This window comes from Kogia breviceps, chromosome 4, assembly GCF_026419965.1.
Source record: "Kogia breviceps isolate mKogBre1 chromosome 4, mKogBre1 haplotype 1, whole genome shotgun sequence".
NCBI lineage: Eukaryota > Metazoa > Chordata > Mammalia > Artiodactyla > Physeteridae > Kogia > Kogia breviceps.
In genome coordinates, this window is record NC_081313.1 from 17,166,746 (window position 1) to 17,187,316 (window position 20,571).

At 33.4% G+C, this 20,571-nt stretch overlaps 1 pseudogene; it reads right to left on the minus strand.

Annotated features, from left to right (window-relative positions):
• Positions 1-17,667: 17,667 nt before the first annotated feature.
• On the minus strand, positions 17,668-18,491 carry LOC131754956 (UBX domain-containing protein 2A pseudogene; annotated as a pseudogene).
• Positions 18,492-20,571: the final 2,080 nt, after the last annotated feature.

Consider the following 20,571-nt stretch of genomic DNA (forward strand, 5'->3'; position numbering starts at 1 on the left):
AATTCACCTGTGAAGCTATCTGGTCCTGGCCTTTTGTTTGTTGGAAGATTTTCAATCACAGTTTCAATTTCATTACTTGTGATTGGTCTGTTCATATTTTCCATTTCTTCCTGGCTCAGTCTTGGAAGGTTATACCTTTCTAGGAATTTGTCCATTTCTTCCAGGTTGTCCATTTTATTGGCATAGAGTTGCTTGTAGTAGTCTCTTAGGATGCTTTGTATTTCTGTGGTGTCTGTTTTAACTTCTCCATTTTCATTTCAAATTTTATTGATTTGAGTCCTCTCCGTTTTTCTTGATGAGTCCGGCTAATGGTTTATCAATTTTGTTTATCTTCTCAAAGAACCAGCTTTTAGTTTTATTGATCTTTGCTATTTTCTTTATTTCTATTTCATTTATTTCTCCTTTGATATTTATGATTTCTTTATTTCTGCTAACTTTGGATTTTTTTGTTCTTCTTTGTCTATTTCCTTGAGGTGGAACATTAGATTGTTTGAAATTTTTCTTGTTTCTTGAGGTAGGCTTGTATAGCTATAAACTTCCCTCTTAGAACTGCTTTTGCTGCATCCCGTAGATTTTGGATCATCTTTCATTGTCATTTGTTTCTAGGTATTTTTTGATTTCCTCTTTGATTTCTTCAGTGATCTCTTTGGTTATTCAGTAACATATTGTTTAGCATCCATGTGTTTGTGTTTTTTACGTTTTTTTCCCTGTAATTCATTTCTAATCTCATAGCATTGTGGTCAGAAAAGATTCCTGATATGACTTCATTTTTCTTAAATTTACTGAGGCTTGATTTGTGACCCAAGATGTGATCTATCCTGGAGAATGTTCCGTGGGCACTTGAGAAGAAATTGTAATCTGTTATTTTTGGATGCAGTGTCCTATAAATATCAATTAAACCTCTCTGGTTCATTGTGTGACTTAAAGCTTATGTTTCCTTATTAATTTTCTGTTTGGATGATCTGTCCATTGGTGTAAGTGAGGTGTTAAAGTCCCCCAGTATTACTGTGTCACTGTCGATTTCCTCTTTTATAGCTGTTAGCAGTTGCCTTATGTATTGAGGTGCTCCTATGTTGGGTTCATATATATTTATAATTGTTATATCTTCTTCTTGGATAGATCCCTTGATCATTATGTAGTGTCCTTCCTTGTCTTTTGTAATAGTCTTTGTTTTAAAGTCTATTTTATCTGATATGAGTATTGCTACTCCAGCTTTCTTCTGATTCCCATTTGCATGGAATATCTTTTTCCATCCCCTCACTTTCAGTCTGTATGTGTCCCTAGGTCTGAAGTGGGTCTCCTGTAGACAGCATATATATGGGTCTTATTTTTGTATCCATTCAGTAAGCCTGTATCTTTTGGTTGGAGCATTTAATCCATTGACTTTTAAGGTAATTATCGACATGTACATTCCTATTACCACTTTCTTAATCGTTTTGGGTTTGTTTTCGTAGGTCCTTTTCTTCTCTTGTGTTTCCCACTTAGAGAAGTTCCTTTAGCATTTGTTGTAGAGCTGGTTCAGTGGTGCTGAATTCTCTTAACTTTTGCTTGTCTGTAAAGCTTTTGATTTCTCCATCGAATCTGAATGAGATCCTTGCTGGGTAGAATAATCTTGGTTGTAGGTTCTTCTCTTTCATCACTTTAAGTATACCATGCCACTCCCTTCTGGCTTGTAGAGTTTCTGCTGAGAAATCAGCTCTTACCCTTATGGGAGTTCCCTTGTATGTTATTTGTCATTTTTCCCTTGCTGCTTTCAGTAATTTTTCTGTCTTTAATTTTTGCCAATTTGATTACTATGTATCTCGGTGTGTTTCTCCTTGGGTTTATCCTGCATGGGACTCTCTGCGCTTCCTGGACTTGGGTGGCTATTTCCTTTCCCATGTTAGGGAAGTTTTCAACTATAATCTCTTCAAATATTTTCTCGGGTCCTTTCTTTCTCTCTTCTCCATCTGGGACCCCTATAATGTGAATGTTGTTGCATTTAATGTTGTCCCAGAGATCTCTTAAGCTGTCTTCATTTCTTTTCATTCTTTTTTCTTTATTCTGTTCTGCAGCAGTGAATTCCACCATTCTGTCTTCCACATCACTTATCCGTTCTTCTGCCTCAGTTATTCTGCTATTGATTCCTTCTAATGTAGTTTTCATTTCAGTTATTGGATTGTTCATGTTTGTTTGTTCTTTAATTCTTCTATGTCTTTGTTAAATGTTTCTTGCATCTTCTCAATCTTTGCCTCCATTCTTTTTCCGAGGTCCTGGATCTTTTTCAGTATCATTATTCTGAATTCTTTTTCTGGAATGTTACCTATCTCCACTTCATTTAGTTGTTTTTCTGAGGTTTTATCTTGTGCCTTCATCTGGTACATAGCCCTCTGCCTTTTCATCTTGTCTATCTTTCTGTGAATGTGGTTTTTGTTCCACAGGCTGCAGGATTGTAGTTCTTCTTGCTTCTGCTTTCTGCCCTCTGGTGGTCTATGTATTTGTTTTTAATTTTATCATTTTTGCTGTTTTAGAAATATATTTTTAGGTGTCTAAGTTCATTATATTATTTTTCATTTTGACCTTTAATCAGTATTTCTACTGAATTATTTCACCCTAAGTTCTTTATTTTGATATGTTATATCTAATTTTCATTGTAATGTTTCTGTTTCTTCATTTCTTCATTTTTAAACAGACTACTGTTTCATTTTTATATCACTATTTATTTAGACTGAGCATATTTAAATTTTTATTTAAATTTTATTTTTTCCTTACCATTGGCTTTTTGGCTATTTCCTTCTGGGTTCCTTTTTCTTATCAAATATTTTGTATCACTCATTTTGTTTATTTGTTCCTTTTGGAACTCCTCCTAAATACTATAATGCATCTTTTCAAGTTATTGTGCATATTCTTAACTTCCTTATTAAAAAAGTTTCCTCTAGGGACTTACCTGGCGGTCCAGTGGTTAAGACTCCCTGCTATCAATGCAGGGGACATAGGTTTGATCCGTGGTCGGGGAACTAAGATCCCATATGCCACATGGTGTGGTCAAAAAAGAAAAAAAAAAGTTTCGTCTCTTTATTGTTTCACTTCCATTCTGGATTATTACCTTATTCTAGGTTAAAATTTTTGTAATTCTCTCTTCAGCAGATTTTCCCTTTTGTTGATTTAAACAAACCGTTTAATTGCCCCTTTATATAGCCACCTTGTCTTTTAAATCATTTTTACTCTAATTGTAAAGATGACTTTCTTTTATCTCTTTGAGATTATATAGATATATAAAATATAAATTATGAGTATTTATTGAATTTATTAGTTACTTATGTAATTGAGTTTCTATGGCTGTTTACAATACTTCTCGTTTTGCTTGATAATTCTTTTTCTGAAACTTGTTCCCATATTTCATTTCCTGTCTCTTCGATCCAGCTCTCTGGAATGAATTTTTAATTCAGGAATCAGGCGTTTAACACTCTATCCAAGTAGTTGCCTCTGGATGGTTTGTTTATGGAGGCTAAGTGACTTGTAGAACTCCTTAAATGATTCTATATCAGAAGCTCAGCTTTCATCTCTATTGTAGATAGGTCAGATTTTCAGCATGTCTATTTCATACTGAAAGCAATGGTGTGTTGGAGACTAGAGGCTGACTGAAATCTACTGAGTCATCCTGTGCACTGGGTTGTTTATTACCTCTTCCACAGATGATGATCTCTGATGGACATTAATATATAATGTGAACATTCTCACATTTTTTTCCTCTTCCCATTGCAGCACCCACATGCTTCTTCTCCAGAACAAGTTTTCACCAGATTTCCAAAATGTCTACTCCTAGGTACCTTACCAACTAGACATGCTCTTTGCTACCATCATGAACTCACATAAATGTTTAACTCATTCAACTTATCTTTCCATATAATGTAAATGAAAAAGTACAGCTTACTAAGATTTAGCTCCTGGAAGGATTTCCCCTCATCACTGCTGGGGGACTATTTAGTTCTCACTAATACAGCCATTTTCCACTTTTGGTGGCTTGATAATAATTACATAATGGGAAGTTTTGGCTACGTGGTGTCTTGATATTCCATGGTTTGGCACTCACGTTTTCAGCAGGGTCCAGTAGCTATGTTATGAATGGTGTTGGCCACTCAGGTGTAGATAGAATGCTCTTGCTCCTAAACACTGGGAATATGCACTGCATTTTTTTTATTGGGTTTACAGATGATCCTCCCATTGTCTTTATGACAGACACCTGTAGAATCCTAGGATCTGTTAGATCATATGGTCTAAGCAGCAGGCCTGCTTATATTGCAAGTCAGGTATAAGCTCTTTGTTCTTTGGCCACAGGCTTTAAAACTAGAAGCTTTTTGTGTCAAATGCTACATTGATTGGAACAGTATTGTCAAGCATGAAATATGTTGCTTGCAAAACCTAGACTCCTGGGCTTCCCTGGTGGCACAGTGGTTGAGAATCCGCCTGCCGATGCAGGGGACATGGCTTCGTGCCCCGGTCTGGGAAGATCCCACATGCCGCGAAGTGGGTGGGCCCGTGAGCCATGGCCACTGAGCCTGTGCGTCCAGAGCCTGTGCTCCGCAATGGGAGAGGCCACAAACAGTGAGAGGCCCGCGTACCACAAAAAAACAAAAAAAACAAACAAAAAAACCCCCTAGACTCCTACCAGGAATTATTCTTCTTTCCTAGCTGTAGAAGCTGTAAAATGTAATTATTTACTCTTTATTTTGAAGGGGATGCTCTGGCATGCAGTAGAACAATGATTTCCTAAATTCTTTACCTTGGAAATTCCAAAAGAAATAGGAATGCCCATACATGAAACCCCACCTGTGCAGGAAAAACAAGCATTGCTGCCATGGCATGAGCCAAGAAATTTCTAGTGTTACTGATAGTACTACTATAGGCATAGACCTACCCACACTCAAGAAACTTGTGCTTAGACCAGCAGACATAGGCTCTGCCTGCTGAAATTGTAGAGTAATCTGCTAAAGATTACCTGTAAATTTGCACTGCTGTTGAAATGTTGCCTCCTCTGTCCTTCTGCCTTATGCATTTCACGCAAGTGAATCACGAAGACAGAGTCTAAATTATGCCCAGTCCTCTGGTTACATGCAAGTCTGTAAAATGTAGATTTAATCTTCCATTCTCAGTGATACAAGAGTGATCTTAGGAAGGTGTGAGAATAGATGCTGAGTGTCAATAGACAGCATCTTAAACATGTACAGTATTTGATGAGTATATGTAAAATGTTGAAAATATATGCCATTTTAAGCAAGAAATTTAAACACCATTCTCTCTTATACACAAGCAAATGCACTAAATCATTTGGTATTTAAACCTGACAAAATCATGCTTTGACTTCTTGGCAAACATCTCCTATATTAATCTCCTCGGGCTGCTGCAGCAAATTACCACAGCTAGATGGCTTAAACAACACAAATATATATTTTCTTTTCCTCATAGCTCTGGAGGCTAGAAATCCAAGATCAAGGTGTTGGCAGGTTTGGTTTCTTCTGAAGTCTTCCTCCTTGGCTTGCTGATGGCCACCTTCCCACAGTGTCCTCACATGATCTTTTCTGTGTGTGTATCTTTCATGTTTCTGTGTGTGTCCTAACATCCTCTTTTTATAAGGACAACAGTCATAATAGATTAGAGCCCACCCAAGTAACCTCATTTTAAGTTAATCACCTCTTGGGGAGAGGGAAATTCATCCCATAACACTCCCCTCCCACATTTTTTTTAATCTCACAAGCAGATTCCATGGAATAGGATCACTTGTATTCTCATAATCATTATGAAATTATATAAAAGGTCATTCTCATGTACATTATTATAAACGTTATTATAACATTTAGGGTAAATTTTACTTTAAAATGTTAAAGCTTATGTATATATAAATTGTTTAACCAAACTTACTAAATAGGCTGAGTTATTTACACACCACATTAAAAAACTACCACGTGTAAAATATTAGATAGCTAGTGGGAACCTGCTGTATAGCAGAGGGAGCTCAGCTTGGTGCTCTGTGATGACCTAGATGGGTGGGATGAGGGGGGGAGTGTGCAAAGGAGGTCCAAGAGGGAGAAGATTTATGTATACATAGAGCTGATTCACTTCGTTGTATGGCAAAAACTAGCACAACATTGTAAAGCAAATATACTGTAAAAAAAAAAAAAAAGTGAAGAAGTCCTTTTAACATTGTACAATGGTCATTATCATTACCAATTTATTCATTATGGCCCTAATAATTTCACTTTGAGAAATAAATCCAGCTTCTAAGATTATAAGAGACAGAAATAGATGTTTTTCACTTGTTTCAAACTAGATAATTTGTTTTCTTTATAGATAAAAGGAGGAAACAGGTGTTTCTGTGATTTATGAAAGAATGTAGCTCACAATTATTATGATGAAATGTCAAAATTATGTTAATCTACATTGAATGGTGAAAGCACTACAATCATAGCACAATCAAGTTAGCAGAACAGTTCTTAAATTCTAACTAGGCTTTGAATGAAATTGTTTTAACTCTGCTAATTTAAAAGTTTCTTAAATGTTCCTGTTGCTCATTATCTTTCAGCACATTGTAATTATTTTCTGGTGCTGACAACTACACTTTGGAATAGAAGCCCACTGGCATTTTCATAAATTATTTAAATGTAAAAATTGTTGTACAGTGGTTCATATGAGTCACTTTTATCATAGACAGTGTTCAAGTTATGAAAATTCAGTGACATATCATTTCTAGGTAGAATCAAGATGAGAATTTTGGTCCAATTACTACAAGGAATTCCAGTAATAAAATGCTGTTTTTTTCTTAAATTGGCAAATCAGAAGGAAAGGTCAGATCTGGCATATATTTGAGTATAAAAGTGAGCTTATTAATTTGGCTTATTATACACAAATATAACAAGTCACTTCTGGTACACATACTGCTTTTTATCCAAGGTAAAATAATTTATTAAATTCAGAAAAAGTCACACAAGATTACAGAAAGCTGTTATTTTCAAGTCAGTTTGAGTATGTCTCAAACATAATTATTTTCAGATATATTTTTGGAATTCAACCATATATATATATGATTGAAATTTAGTTCACATACCATATAATTCACTTATCAAAGTATATAATTCAGTGTTTTTAGTATGTTCACAGTCTTGGCAATCATTACCGCTATCAGTTTTAGAACATTTTTATTACCACAAAAGGAAACTCCTGACCAATTAGCAGTCGCCCTCCACCCCAGTCCCAGTCCTAGGCAAATACCAATCTACTCTCTTTCTCTATAGATTTGTCAGTGTGGACATTACATATAAATGACATCATACAATATGTGATCTTTTGTAACTGACTCTTCTCACTTAGCATAATGTTTTCAATGTTCATTCATATTCTTGAATGTATCAGTATTACATTCCTTTAAATTAACAAATAATGTTGCATTGTATGGGGATACCAAAAGTTATTTATCCATTCATCAGTTGATGGACATTTGGCTTGTTTCAATTTTTAGGCTGTTATGAATAATGCTTCTATAAACTTTGTGTGCATATGTTTTATTTCTCTGGTATATTTCTAGGAGAGGAATTATGAAGTCATGTAGCAATTCTATGTTTAATCTTTTGAGAAACTGCCAGACTTTTCTAAAGTGGCATTACCATTTTACATTTCTACTAGTCAAATATGAGGATTCTAGTTTCTCATATTCTCACCAACGCATGTTGTTATGTCACTTTGATTAAAGCTATCCTAGTAAATATGAAATTATATAACATTATGGTATGATTGTCTCATTCATATATCAGTTAGTAGCAGATGTCCTCAAGTTATCACTAATGACCACTTAAATTGTGCTGGATGAGCCATTATGTACGCTGAGCTTACAAGTGCAAACACCGATTTAAATGATAGAGATATCAGCAAAAGAAGAAAGAGTAGAAGGACAAGAGAAGAGCAATATAATAATGTTCCATTTATTGGATATATTATATTTTGTTTCTCCATTCATTGGTTGGGGGACATTTGGATGGGATAAAAAAAGAATAACAGGAAAAGAAGATATATTAGTATGAATAATGAGGTGATTCTAACTTTAAAGGATATCAACTCTTTTTAATGTCCCAGAAAAATAATTTCAATCTAGAATCCTGTACTCAGGCAACTGATGAAACAAATTGAATAACAAAATAAAGAGATTTTAGGCATAGATATTTCAACAAACAAAACACACAAAACACAAAAATCTCTCATGTACTCTTTCTTAGGAAGCTAAGCTAATTAAAATGAAAGAATAAAAAGTGAAAGAAGAAGATAGAGCAGCATCTTCAAAGGACAATGCTCAGCAGATCTGGGAAAGTATGAAAATGCCCAGGATGCTGGAATAGGCATTTCCTTCCAAGCAACTCACTCTTAGGCTCTTAGAGTGAGGAGAAAAGATTGCAGCATTAAACTTTTTTTCTCCAGAAAATAAACTGAAATCACAGGTAGTACAACAAGTTAGTGTGGAAATTTGACTGAGAGGTTGAAGAAGATATAGAGAGAATTCTCTTGGAAATAGAGCAAAACTATAAGTAAAGATATATTTAAAAAATTTAAAAATAACAAGTTGTGCATGAAAGGTAATTTAACAATTATACACGGAGCAGCTCAAAAGTGTAAATATATGTTCCTAAAATCAAAATAAGCCCAGCATATTGATTTAAACCAGTGGTGATTTAACAATAGTTGCAGTTGTAAGGAGGGGGAAAATGGTATGACATGGTAAGAGAAATAAATCGTCATCTCCTACAGTAGGAAATTAATAGGTGTTTAAAATAATAATTTATTATTGCAGTATAGGCATATAATTTAAAGTTATGGATGGGTATATGAGAAACACAGGAAAAAGAGTTATAGGTACTTTTTTATATGGAGATGAATTAGGAGTGGGGATGAATTGATCCTTAGATTCCTCTACCTTGGATATTTTTCTTTGATTATTTTAAAATATTATGTTATTAACATATTCATATTACTGTTATAAAATTTTGTAAATAATTTGTTGTTTAAGTGGCAATTTACCATAATGGTATCCTCATTAATGAAAGCAAAAACAATGGGAAGATAAAACACTGCACTGCATTGCCTAGAGATTCTTTTCTAATTGGAGAATGCATTTCTTAACCTCAAGTCTTTTATTTCCTCTTTTGTGCTTTTCTAAAAAAAATAATATTTTTTCTTGAATATTGAAGATAATTGACACTTTGAAAGTTTTATTAATTTATTTTAAAATTTACTTATTTGCTTTCAGGCTTATTATTACTTAGTGTATGGCTACCACCAAATCACAAGTATCTTTCATTAATTTTCTTTGATATCCAGTGTTCCAGTCTTTCTTTCATGCCTCTACAAGAGAAATTCTTTTTCATGGAAATATTTCTAACAATGTTATCTAACCAGGAAGAGCTCATGCTCTTCCTTCTCTTTTCCTTTCTAGTTCAAGTCTCATCCTTGGTTTCCCCCTTCTTTTTTTGAAAGCGATGTAATGGAACATTTATACTTGCCATTATAGGGTTGAGAAAAGGGGGCAGGAATAGCAGAGCTTCTATAAGCTTCCTGATAGCAGGAACTAAGTTCACCATCATTTCCTGTATCGTTTCCCGTGTTGTTAAGGCCAGTTTGGTGGCAGTCTCTGCATGAAGATTTTCTATGTAGAAAAAAAATCTCCTTAGAAAAAAGTTCAACATTATATTATATTCTCTTCTTTATTATATCGTCAGTCTCTTGTCACCATAAAATAGTATTTTGTACATTAAAATTCTCCAAATCCCCTAGCCAAGTGTTACATCTATGAAAGGTAATAAATATGAATATGAAATTGCAGTAAACTATTGAAATGTTAATCAAGAATGGTTCTGTGACTCCGATTCAAAGGTAGTTTTCTAAATCTTGATTAATTATATGATTAGATTTTAATAATAATATTGTTTGTTAATCATAAAAGAGCATGTAATCATAAAAGAACAAGTTATTCAAAATATATTAGTATTGTGTTTTTTTTTTTTTTACAACTCAGTAAATTATACGATTGCCTTTTTGGGATATATGCTTAGTTCATTATCTGCACGCATATTCACAAACAGAAGTTGAAGAAACTCACAGAATATTAGGTACAAGATAGAAATTTTAGAAGTTTAATTTCATAATATATATTTTATTTAAATTATGAGCTCCTTTTCTTGACTTAATTTCTTCATGTCTTCATTGAGTAGATAATAGAATTTTCAATACTTGACTTTTTAGTGATATTCCCTATAAAAATACTAAGGAAAGTAAGTGAGTTTTCTGCATCCCGGTTCATGGAAGCAGCACTCTCAAAGGAGGTTTAGATATTGTTAATGAGAAATAGTATTACTGGTGAAAATATGGGTACTAGAATGCATTTATTATCATTCCACAGTACTGGCACTTGGTAGGCTGGCCCAATCTCTAGGCCACTGAGGTTATTTACAAAGCCAAAAATAATTTATTTTTTAATAGAATGAGTTCACATCAGTAATTCTCTTTTAAATTTAATTATATAAAATATTTTACTTTAATTTTATTTAATATAAATTGCTCAATTTTTTTCTATAATATGCTTACTAAAACTTTTATAACCTCAGTCTCTTGTAATTGTATACTCTTCTTTTTTTTAACCCCTATACACCTCACTGATTACCTTTCTATGGTCATTTTACTGACCTTAAAGCTCTTCAGCAAAACTCTTGCCTCTAATTATTATTTAAAACAATTTGTCTTCATAATTATAAATTTCATATTTAAATATTTCATAATTAAAGATGTATATAATGGAAAATGAGGTTAAATTTAAATATAGTCTTTATTCTTTCAGATAAATTGATTTTGTACTTTTCTTTCCCTTTTAGTGCATTTTTCTCATTCTACCCATATAAGTAATTTCCATTAATTCTGCCTAGAAGAAAGCATATTTTATAATTACTCAATTCAGACAAGGAACCAGATACTACCATACAAATAAATTAAATATTGCTCATTAGTTGATTTTAAAAAATAATTGCAGAGATTGCATCTTTCCAGCTATCACTAATCTGGCTGTCTCGTTTTTGAAGGTCAAAAGGAAGAAAATCATAGAAGTTAGCCAATCAACCAACTCAGTAATGGTAAGCACAAAGGTCAAATATAATTACACAGAGATAGAAAGGAATATCAGGTGAAATCTTAATGTTTTATTCTTTATACTTAGATTTTCAAAAAATATATATTCACCTATAAGATTAATATACTTTTAAGAAAAAAATGTAATTTCCAATTGATTAACAATTATGTTCAGTAGTTGCTTTTGTGTTTCCACCATGTGCTGGGGAAAAAGCTAAACAATAGGTATAAAGTAGTGAAAACATGTTTAGAGATAGCCAAGAGGAATGGTGGTATCAATCTAAGCTTAAAAACAAAGAAAGTATAGCTTATGGTAAATACATGAATGACAGAGATAAACTACAATTTCTGGTCAAAGATGTTTTTTAATAACTTTGTATATCAGTATATCAAAGAACACTCACTACCTTTAAATGAGCTGAACATATGTTTGTAAGTGTATTTCATTAAAAAATATATGTGAAAAAAACAAAAAACTAACAAGCCAGAATGTGAAGAGTACTCGTCCAGTGTTGTCTAGGAGCAATGGACTTCATCTAGAGAGATGCAAGGCAAGTGCCTTTTGCTCTGAGCAGAGGTTCTCAAATGTGGCCCACAGATCATGCTGGTCCAATAACTGTCACTGCTCTGCCTAGATAGCATGAGATTGAAAGTGAGCATTTCTATATGTTAATATCTAATTGAGAGAGTTTTCTGATGATCCTAAAAATAAAAACCTGTTTGTATTTAATATTTTTAATTTCATTTCTTCAGTACTTCACTTTAATTGGATTATATAAAAGTATTAGTATGTAAGAACTGTGTTTAAAAAATTGGATGTAATATACTCTAGATCAGTGGCCCACAAATTTCAGCCTACTGGCCAAATATGCCATGCCTATGGACTGTGTTTTTAAGAGTTTTCATGGAACACAGCCAATATCACTTGTGTACGTATACATATTATTAGTAATAGTAAATCCCTATGAGAGAAAATATTTTGCCGTTTTCACGTATTCAAATATATTAATCCATTTGGAAGAATTCTAGTTCAGTAGGAATTATTAGTATACATTATTTTTTTATGATACAGTGAAAATATATTAAATATATAATAGACCACTAACAGAGAAAACCAATTTCTCAATTTAAGATAGTAGATTCATTAGATTCTTAGACATTTGAATAGAGTTTCTGGGGAGGATTAATAGTATTTTTACATATTAATGTTATTGTACTTGAAAGGTATGTAACATTATTATAACTCCTCCCAAAATACACTCACCTTTTGAAAACAGATTTTAATCATGATTAATTCAGGAACCATTTATATTTTTAATTGACAGCTCATACATAGCATTGGTGCCACATATGTAACAGATGCTCAACAGTTTGTTGAATAAACAAATGACAAGCAAGTCTATGAAATGAAATGGAACACAGATATGTAAACTTTCCTGAAAAAGGTAGAATTTGCCGATAGATTGATAAAATTATTGTAAAATTTTTGACTTTATTGCCAATTATGGTGCAAGGTTTCTTAATAAAATAGATACTATATTTAAATATAAGATTTTAAAGCATTTTTTCCTTACTCAGCACTGTTGGAAATTTAAACACTATTATTTATGCCAGGTGATTTGGGGGTTTCAATTTAATGTTTAGATGTATATCACAATTAACATTGAATCACAAATAGTTTTTTAGTGACTTAAAAAATGGTCTTACAAGACGTCCTAGAATCCTCTAGTTCAGGGGTCCCCAACCTCCAGGCCATGGACCAGTACCAGTCCGTGACCTGTTAGAAACCAGGCCACACAGCAGGAGGTGAGTGGTAGACAAGTAAGTGAAGCTTCATCTGCCGCTCACCCTCGCTCGCATTACTGCCTGACCATCCTCGCCCCCTCCCCCCGATCTGTGGAAAAACTGTCTTCCAGGAAACCAGTCCCTGGTGCCAAAAATGTTGAGGACTGCTGCTCTAGTTAATAGATCTTTAAATATATTTTTCTCTGTTTCCCTTCCTGTCCTTACCCGAACCAGGGATTGTCTTGCATTTAGTAAACCTGTGCTTTTCTACTCTTGAGGCCAGTGCCAAATTCATAGATAAGTCTTTTTCTACAATAGCCAGGCAAAGGATTCAGTTTCTGCTGAGCTTGTCTGATACTCAGAGCAACACATTTCAATTATGTTATTCTAGAATTAGGAATTTTATTTAGCTGAATGGAATAAAAATCCAAATCATATACTGTTTAGTTGTAATATTAATAGAAAATAGAGATATAAAACCAAATGAAACTGTAAAACATTATTTCTCAGCCTCTTAATGTTTTGTTGCAAGTCCTAAATGTTTAATGTTTATATTTATGCACTTTCCTAATTTTTTATTTTTTAAAATTTATTGATTTTATATTTATTTTTGGCTGTGTTGGGTCTTCGTTTCTGTGCGAGGGCTTTCTCTAGTTGCAGCAAGCAGGGGCCGCTCTTCATCGCGTCTAATTTTTTTAAGAATATTTTTTTTTCTGTTCTTTAGTTGCTAGGTGTGTAAGATGTTAGCAGCATGAATAGCCATATAGTTCAAATATATTTTACATTAATATTCTGAAAACCAATATGTAGGGAAAGAAGAGCTACTTGTAATCAAGAAAATAAATTACCAGTGTTTCACTTATTTAATGACATGATAATATGCATACCAACCACCAAAAATAATCAGCATTTGCTTTTATGATATTTGGATTCAGTTGAGGGCACCTAGGTGATTCACATGATCATGAACCACTCATGGATATTTTGGGGGGCTGGCTGGTTCTCAGCAAATCTAGGCTGGTCTTGACAGCAGTGGCTTAAGAGGATCAGATCTGCTCTACAAGCTCCTCATCCTCCAAGAGGGTAGCACATACAAGTTCTGATGGGAATACAAAGAAGAACTACAACAAGTGCAAACACAGATCCTCTTGAGGCCCAGGCGTAGAACTAGTACCATGTAACTTCCACCTTCCTCTACTGGCCAAAGCAATGCACATAAACAAGTATAGAATCAGAGTGTAAGAACACTACAAGATTACATGGCAAAGGTCATGAATACAGAGAAGTGAAGAGTTGGGACCAGTGATACAATCGACCACAGCAGTAAGTGTTGAATTACATTTAAAAGAAATAGATCTATGATGTAGTTTGCAAATAGTATCAAATTTAAAAATACAAATGAATATTCAAAAATTAAATTTCTGTGTTCTATTCACTTATGCCTTTTGATATTGCCGACTTAAAAAATCAAAGGTATAACTTATGTAAGGTGAAATGTTCAGCTATTAAGTATTATTCAGTCAGTTTTCATGAATGCGTATCAAGACACAGAATACTGATACTTTCACTACCCCAGAAATTTCCCTCACAGTCTTTCCTAATCAATTCACTTCAACTTTATTAATTTTATACTAGATGTATTAGTCACTTCACTAAGATAAAAAAATAAATAAAAGGCATAGCTATTAGGAAGAAGAAACAAAGCTCTGAATTCTGAGAAGATTCATCTATTCATGGAAAACTGAAGAATTTACAAGAAAAGTAATAAAATATAAAAAGTGGATATAGCAATGTTTTAGGATACACAGTTACTGTTAAAAAATAAATTGTATTTATTTTATTAATGAAATACTAAAACTGAAATTTAAAACAGCATCAAAAATTATCAAATACCAAAGTACAAATTTAACAGTGCAAGATTTTATAGACTCTAAGCTATAAATATTTGATGATATAAATTGAAGAAGATTTAAAAAACTGTAGAAATATACCAGACCTATAAATTGAGAGATTGAACAGTAAGAGGTCAGTTCTCCTTAAACTGATCTGTGGATTTACTTTAATTTTCCAACTTAACATTAAAGTATTAGCTGTGAGCTTTTCATTGGTGTCCTTTATCAGGGTGAGGAAACCTCCTTCCATTCATAATTTGCTGAGATATTTAATGAAAAATGTGTATTTTACCTTGTCAGTACTTTCCTTGCCTCTATTGAAGTAAATAATTTTCACTCAATCTGATGATAGTATGAAACACAGTAATTTTTGAATGATAATCTATTCTTTCATCCTTGTTATACACCTCATATGATAATACTGTGTTTTCCTTTTCCTAGAATGATGGATTCAATTCACTAGTACTTAAATGACTTTGGCATCTGTTTTCATAAAACATACTATTCTGCAATTTTTTTGGCAATACCATTGTCTGGTTTTACTATCAGGGTTGTAGTGGCCTCACCAAATGAGTTGGGAAGCCTTTACTCTTTCTCTACTTTATGAAAAACCTTACAAAAATTGCTATTCTTTCTTCTTTAAATGCTTGATTTAATTCATCAGTGGAGCAATCTAGACTTGGTGCTATATTGTGGGAAGATATTTATGAACTAAATATTCACATAGACATATGAATATTTAGGTTATCCACTCTTCTTGAATAGGTGTTGGTTATGTGTGTCTTTTAGAGTACTTTTTTTTTCCTTTTGGATTTCAAATTTATCGGCATAGAATTCTTCAACATACCACTTTTTATTTTAACATCTATGAGATATGTAGTAGGTGGTTTTGCTTTAATTCTTGACATTAGTAATCTGTTTTCTTTTTTTGTTTCCTTTTTTCTTCGTTACTTTGCTAGGGGTTCATGAATTTTATAGATATTTCTGAAGAAACAACTTCTCACTTTAGTGGTTCTCTCATTTACTGATTTTCTCTTTTTTGTTTGTTTTCTATTTCATTGATTTTTACTGGTATTTATTTTTCTCCTTCTTTAGTATTTGTTCTTTCTCTAACTTCTTTTTGTACTGGGAGCTTTGTTATAGGATGCATTCACATTTAGGATTATATCTTCTTAATTAACTGACCCTTTTAAGCTTATGGCCCTACCTTATATCCTGGAATTAAATTTTTCCTCATTTAAGAACATCAACAATGGCGTTCTTATGATTAATGAATGCATGGTAGATATATGTCCCTTTCTCATGCATAATGGATGAATAATAAATATAGGTTCGTTCTCTCATTTTCAACTTGTTTGTGTTTTTATATTTACAGCAAGTTGCTTATAAGTGGCATATGGTTGAATCTCGCTATTTTTATCCAGTCTTATAATGCCTCCCTGTTAATTGAAGTGCTTAGTCTATTTACATGTAATGTAAATTATTCATATGTGTGCATTTGAGTCTAATATACTGCTATATGATTTTGATTGTCTCATCCTTGTTCCTCTATCGTTCTCTCCTTAAATTGTGAGTGAATCAAATATTTTTAAAAAATTTTTATTTTATCTTTTGTTACATCTTTGTTGTTATTGTCATGTATACGTGTGTGTATATGTTTGTGTTTTGCATTAAAAATGCAATATTGATCTTTAACTTTGAACATTCTGTTTAAACTATTTTAATGTTTCATAAAAGTTTATCTATCATATGTTTCAAAATTACCTTACAACTTTTGTTGTTGTTTATTTTACCTCTATATATATGCTGTAAAACCTCTACTGTAACCTGAATTGTGTCCCCCCAAAACTCATATGTTTAAGCCCTAATCCCCAGTATGATTGTATTTTGATGTAAAGCCTTTAAAGTAGTAATTAGGGTTCAATGATGTCATAAGGGTGTGAGTTTAATCTATGATGATCAGTGTTCTTATAATAAAAGGAGGAGATTCCAGGGATGTACACACCCAGGGTAAAGGCCATATGAAGGCACAGCAAAGAGATGGCCATGTACAAGCCAAGGAGAAAGGCCATGGGAGGAACCATCCCCCTTGCTTGCACCTTCATCTTGAACTTCCAGTCTCCAGAATCGTGAGAATATAAATTGCTATGGTTTAAGTCATCCAGTGCAGGGCATTTTATATAATAAACGAATACACTTATGTTCTTTTATTATTTTTGACATTTTAATAAGCTACAAAATTTTATTCTTAAAAATATATACATCCTAGATACAGTTGCCAAATTAATATTTGAGTATATTTTGATGTTACAGAATGAAAACTGAATACACTGTGAAGTTTAGTCATAGTTAAGGTGGAAACAGAGTCTTGTAGTCTTTTGATTTTATCTCAGTTATAAAATAATGACATTGATGCTTTTAACTTGCAATGCACATTTTTTAAAAAAATTCACTGCTCTTTTTAAATCTGAGAGAGCTAACATTTAAAAAAATCGCTGCTGTTTGGGAAAGTAATGGATACATACGCCTTTAAATGAATCATAATACAAACATATTTGCTAATTTATATGATGTTAAAATTATTAATCACATAGCTACTAAAATGTACCTTATGTTGATTAATTGATATTTGAAAATGTGGAAAAATGCATTGAATTTCAGGAACATAGCTCCAGTCATAGTTTACTTTGCTAACTTGTACTTATGTTTAGAACTCTCATCAGAGGACAGGAAAATAGGACCTGGATCAAAGGTCCAGTGAATATGACTTTTCCTTAATGCATTTTGGTCTGCATGTTTACTTACAATCATTATTCCTCTCCAAATTTCCCACTTAGTCCATTAACAATTAATGCTATGAAAGTTCTCTAAAATGTTCAGCTCTTTTTTGGAGTCTCTCAATGATTGCAACATTGTACAAATCTGCTTCTTCCAGTGTGACTGTTTTATCTAGCAATTTGAGAAAAGGAAGTGGCACTGCCAGGGAAAGGGAGGACTTCTTTGAGACCCTTGGTATTTTCTGATGAGGTGTTTGATGTGGCTTACCCAAAACCTGTGACATGCAGCTCAAGCAGTGTTTAGAGGAAAATGAATAGCTATTAATGCCTACAGGAAGTATAAAATTTCTGGAAGATCTTTTTCCATTTGGCTAATCAGATCTGTATTTTAGTGAAATGTTCCAGATTATTAGACAACAAGCAGAGTGTCTTTCTTCTCATCCTCAATACTCTTTGCTTTAGAAAAAAATTTGGGTGTAGCACTTCCCAGTCTGTAATCCTGCCCTGAGAAGGGCTGGAATACAGTCTTCACTGACATACATAGTTCATTTTTTTTTTTTTTTTTTTTTTAATCTTCAACTAACATCCACCATTTCTTTTGTCAAAAACCTTTTGTAATTCTGAAGGTAAGTCACCTTTTTGGTGGAGTTCAGAACCTACTTACTGACTTGCACCATCAGAATAACTTCTGAAATCATTAGCAACTTAGAATCCATTTTACCATAATTTTTTTATGCTGACATTCACCTGTTCTTTTCCATGGGTTACAAGCAGTTAACATCAATCTTCTGAGCTTCCTCCAATGGCTGTTAGCAGAATATTCACAGTTCAGTTGTCAACTGTCACTAAGAGAGTGGTTGTCAGATGCTATTTCACAAATCCATTCTTCTGTGGAACCCATTTACTCTTTTTTTTTTTTTAACATCTTTATTGGAGTATAATTGCTTTACAATGTTGTGTGTTAGTTTCTGCTGTATAACAAAGTGAATCAGGTATATGTATACGTATATATCCCCATTTCCCCTCTCTCTTGTGCCTCCCTCCCACCCTCAATATCCCACCCCTCTAAGAGGGGTGGGAAAGGGAGGGTCACAAAGCACAGAGCTGATCTCCCTGTGTTATGCAGCTGCTTCCCACTAGCTATCTGTTTTACATTTAGTAGTGTGTATATGTCAGTGCTGTTCTCTCACTTCGTCCCAGCTTACCCTTACCCCTCCCCATGTCCTCAGGTCCATCACCTACATCTGCATCTTTATTCCTGTCCGGCCTTTAGGTGCATCAGAACCATTTTTTTTTTTTTTTTTTTAAGATTCCATATATATGTGTTAGCATATGGTATTTGTTTTCTCTTTCTGACTTACTTCACTCTTTATGACAGTCTCTAGGTCCATCCACCTCACTACAATTAACTCAATTTCATTTCTTTTTATGGCTGAGTAATATATATGTGCCATATCTTGTTTATCCATTCATCTGTCGATGGACACTTAGGTTGCTTCCATGTCCTGGCTATTGTAAATAGTGCTGCAGTGAACATTGTGGTAGATGTGTCTTTTTGAATTATGGTTTTCGCACGGTATATGTCCAGTAGTGGGATAGCTGGGTCATATGGTAGTTCTATTTTTAGTTTTTTAAGGAACCTCCATACTGATCTCCATAGTGGCTGTATTACTTTACATTCCCACCAAGAGTGCAAGAGGGTTCCCTTTTCTCCACACCCTCTCCAGAATTTATTGTTTGTAGATTTTTTGATGATGGCTGTTCTGACCGGTGTGAGGTGATACCTCATTGTGGTTTTGATTTGCATTTCTCTAATGATTAGTGATGTTGAGCATTCTTTCATGTGTTTATTGGCAATCTGTATATCTTCTTTGGAGAAATGTCTGTTTAGGTCTTCTGCCCATTTTTGGATTTTTTTTTTTTTTTTGATATTGAGCTGCATGAGTTGATTATGTATTTTGAAGATTAATCCTTTGTCAGTTGCTTCATTTGTAAATATTTTCTCCCATTCTGAGGATTGTCTTGCATATGATTTCCTTTGCTGTGCAAAAGCTTTTAAGTTTCATTAGATCTCATTTGTTTATTTTGTTTCTTTTTCCATTTCTCTAGGAGGTGGGTCAAAAAGGATCTTGCTATGATTTATGTCATAGAGTGTTCTGCCTATGTTTTCCTCTAAGAGTTTGATAGCGTCTGGTCTCACATTTAGGTCTTTAATCCATTTTGAGTTTATTTTTGTATATGGTGTTAGGAAGTGTTCTAATTTCATTCTTTTACATGTAGCTGTGCAGTTATTCCAGCACCACTTATTGAAGAAGCTGTCTTTTCTCCATTATATATTCCTGCCTTCTTTATCAAAGAGAAGGTGACCATATGTGCATGGGTTTATCTCTGGGCTTTCTATCCTGTTGCATTGATCTATATTTCTGTTTTTGTGCCAGTACCATACTGGCTTGATTACTGTAGGTTAGTAGTATGGTCTGAAGTCTGCTTCCTACAGCTCCATTTTTCTTTCTCAAGATTGCTTTGGCTATTCGGGGTCTTTTGTATTTCCATACAAATTGTGAAATTTTTTGTTCTAATTCTGTGAAAAATGCCACTGGTAATTTGATAGGCATTGCATTGAATCTGTAGATTGCTTTGGGTACTATAGTCATTTTTACAATATTGATTCTTCCAGTCCAATCCAGTCCTACGTCAAGAAATGAGAAAAATCTCAAGTAAACAACTGAACCTTACACCTAAACAATTAGAGAAGCAAGACCAAAAAACCCCCAAAGTTAGCAGAAGGAAAGAAATCATAAAGATTAGATCAGAAATAAATGAAAAAGAAATGAAGAAAACAATAACAAAAATCAGTAAAACTAAAAGTTAGTTCTTTGAGAAGATAAAATTGATAAACCCTTAACCAGACTCATCAAGAAAAAAAGGGAGAAGACTCAAATCAACAATTGGAAATGAAAAAGGAGAAGTAACAACTGACA